The sequence below is a fragment of the Epargyreus clarus genome, unplaced genomic scaffold, assembly GCF_041222505.1.
Source record: "Epargyreus clarus isolate Ecla_fem2 unplaced genomic scaffold, WU_Ecla_fem_2.2 ptg000019l, whole genome shotgun sequence".
Lineage (NCBI taxonomy): Eukaryota > Metazoa > Arthropoda > Insecta > Lepidoptera > Hesperiidae > Epargyreus > Epargyreus clarus.
In genome coordinates, this window is record NW_027332227.1 from 6413214 (window position 1) to 6417020 (window position 3807).

Below are 3807 nucleotides of genomic sequence, written 5' to 3' on the forward strand. Positions count from 1 at the left end.
GTTACACATCCACTGTCAATTTTCGGTGTCTACCTACTACTGTTCCAGTGATAGAGCCCTGTGACGGACGGATAAACGGACAGACAGCCATCTTAGTAACAGGGATCCGTTTTTACCCTTTGGGTACGGAACCCTAAAAAGGAACAGAAGTCAATCGTCATACAAAGCGTTATCTCGGTCGGATTCGGTCGAATACGTGCGCGACTGTCGAGTGGTTTAAGTGACTATTTACATACAACCACAATCACACTACCACGCAACTGTGAGATGTATGATATATATATTTGTATTTCATGGACCACATTTCGCTATCCACAGCAATAGTGTAGAGTATAGTGACCATGTCGCAACCACAACGCTACAAAGGACAACGTGCAAGAGAGTGGCTAGTGTTGCAAAACAAATACGTTTTAGGAGTTACAGTGCAACCACGACGCAACGCAAACGCAACCACTACTTGCCGACACTTTGGCGCTGAAGTGTGGTGTGATATTGGTTAAGTGGGAATTAACAAAGAAATTAATAATCTCTAATGGTTAAAGTCAGTAAAAACCGAATAATTTGTGTACCCGTTACAAAAGAAATGTATTAATCCGCCATAATGAGTCACAACAATATAATTTACACAAAACTACATGAAATAAGCTTAAGAGCAACTAGGAACTTTTCGATTAAATACAGCAAGTAACGAAAAAAAAGAAAAAATAAAACAACTTAAACGAGTTTAAAACAAAAAGTACATTACTATTCAAATAAAAGCTACAGCTGTAAATTGCATTTGCAACATGAACTGCGAGTTAAGTTCGAACTGCAGTAAATTAACATAAGGTTCGTCCTGACAATTATTTCATTTTAGTTCGTAGCTCGTTCCGTTATCGTAAATGGCTTTTGGGGTTCAGTATAAAAAAGTGGACCCTTATAATTTTATCCTGTCAGACTTTGTCAGATTTATAAATATACATATTTACTCATTGCGTGCAATACACATACAGCAGAATTTTGGATAAAGCTAATATGCTAAGCATACCTTTAAATATGTACCTAATATCAAGATGTTTGTGGCATTAAAGGGTGCAAATGTAATATCTAAAGTCATTCATATACAAGAGTAAGTTCTGTTTCAGTACAATGTTCCACAAGGGTACGTCTGACTTTTTTGGTGTTCCTGAAGTAGATTACAACATACAAATAAATTGTTACCCCTGAATACTAAGTTTTAATGCCTCATACGTTAAAGTAAAAATATTTTGGGCATAGTATTACTTTAGGCGAACAACAAAAAATCTGACATATTGAAATAAGCGTTGAAACAATATTTAAAAGTAGCGATGATGATGATGAAGAAAAATAATAAAGAGAATGCTAAGTGTCAGAAATAGATATGAAATTAGGTACATAAAAGGAATAGGAAGTAAGGAATTCCTCTCAAATTACATTGTATTTTTCATTACAATTGTAGCAGAATATCGGTTTCATCGCAATGTAAAATTCAATTACAACTGTGGAATTGCACAAAGTTGCACATCAGTCCACGAATTGAGAGCGACAGTCACAAATTAGATTTGCAACGAGCTCACTAAGATGAAACGAACAGTGCAAAATTAACGTGAGGCCCATTCGATAATTAACCCATTATGGCTGATTGACTCGAGTTTAAAGGCAATTGTAAGTGAATTATTGCTCATTTGCTCATCCGTTACATATGTGGCGCTTTATGCTTATGAGACAAGAGAACGTTTAAACTGAATGGAACGAGAATGATAAGGTTGTGGTTGATGCATGGTCGCAGAAAATGAACATGCACCTCATGTCTGAAATAGTTACTGCTGCCTATAAACTAGAACGTAAAGTGACCAAAAATATTTTAAGAGCTTCCTAAACGATAAAAAAGGGGCCCTAGTATTAAGCTTCCGCTGTCTGTCATAGGGTTCTATCCACAGTTCTATCTCTTGGGCCGTAGTAGACAGATACTTTAAAATTTCATAATGCATTTTATTTCCATAGCTAATGCTTATAACAGAAACTAAAAAAAACTTTACATACCCTTCGGATACGAGCTCATTTGGCCAATTATTTATATTACCTAGTTTATTATCTGCCATAACACACCCATCTAACCAAGCTGCAGAAATGCTTAACATAGTTTCCACGGGTCTACTCTCAACCATACTCGTTCTATCGTCTTCCAATGAATATCGAAATCGAAAAACCGATGGTACAACTTATAACTGTCACGTTACGATTACGGTAAAGTATAAAACGGTAAATCTAATAACCTGTGGTGACCTCCAAAATTTTATTCATAAATAAATCCTTATCGAGTTTAGAAGCAGCACAAAAAGGTAATCATTATTACATGAACGAATGAACAGGATAAACTTTTGAGCGCAGTTTGAGCGAAAATGTTTCATCCAATAAAAAGTTTGAAACACCTTACCTGTTTTACTTCCTGTATCCTGACACTTTGTTGTTTCGGGAAATAATACGAATTTTACAAGTGGAACCCATCATTATCCTACTGTCTTTATCTGGACTCCGATATGTTTCCAGGATGAGAATTGTTATGGTTATTAAGGCGATTTTTTTGAGGTCATCCCCTATGTTCCTCTTAAGTTTGTCGTTTTACTTACGTGATAACCTGTTTATTTAAAAATATTACAAATGGAAAGTATTTGGTGAAGGCTAAATTTAGATTTAACAAATCACTTATCTTATTATCATTGTCATCCAAACCAAATACGTATACAACATTTCAGCCCAATCCACAGTTGTCAACGGGTTTAAAATCAGTTCCAAATTTTGACTCTTAAGTACATACGAAGTACCAGAACCAGTTAAATATAAGCGTGTGATAAAGCAACTTATTAACAAAACTCAGTCTTAAAATTCTGGAAGTGTCTAAAAATGCCTAATCGAATCGTAAAAGAAACGAATTTGGGCTTCACAAAGGCTGAATAGAAATAAGATAGTTAAAGCCGTTGATTGCCATTTAGTCAGTTAATTAGGTCACTTGTAGCCATTCTTAGTCTCTTAAGTAATTGATAGTCGTAAAACAGGATAGTTAAACCCCTTAGTTCATGTTTATTACAAAAGGTTTTAATACGAATCACATTTACTTCATCATAAATATTCTAATGCGAAAGATTTTTTAACTGCAACTACTAAGACATACAAACGCCATAATTTATGGCTTTAGTAATTAAAGCAGTTTTTGATAGTAATTTGATAATTATTGATATGTTAAATTAGGAAGAACCCTTCATACTCCGCCTACGTAGGCACCATCGCTACATCTCATTTTGCATAACAGCAATGTTTAGCGCTCCCGTGTTCCGGTTTGAAGATTGTGGTAAGGATTTAAGCTTACATGAAACGTTTCAACTTAATCTTCAGGAGTAGTACGCAACTGTGGAAGACCGCAAGTGAGACTCCGATCCTATGTATATACTTCGCCACTGCCGTCTAAAAAGATTTTAATATAACACTTAAAATTTAATACTTAAAAAAATATTTCAACAACAATGTGTATTTGATATCACTGCAGCGTGCAGGCTAACATGTAGAGAGAACTACCTTTGAGAAGGTACAACGCCATAAAGCATACCGCTTGTCGCTTGCTAAACTGTGATAGGAATTCCTCGTAGACATCACATAAATAGGCATTGTTTTCAAGAGCTCTTTTAAGCTCTTTCTTTCTTTTAAGCTCTTTTGAGGGTGGTAGAACCCTTTGTGGTTCGACTCCGGCGGCACCACCGCCACACCTATTTCTACCTAATAACAGCAGTGTTAGGCGTTGCTGTGTTCCGG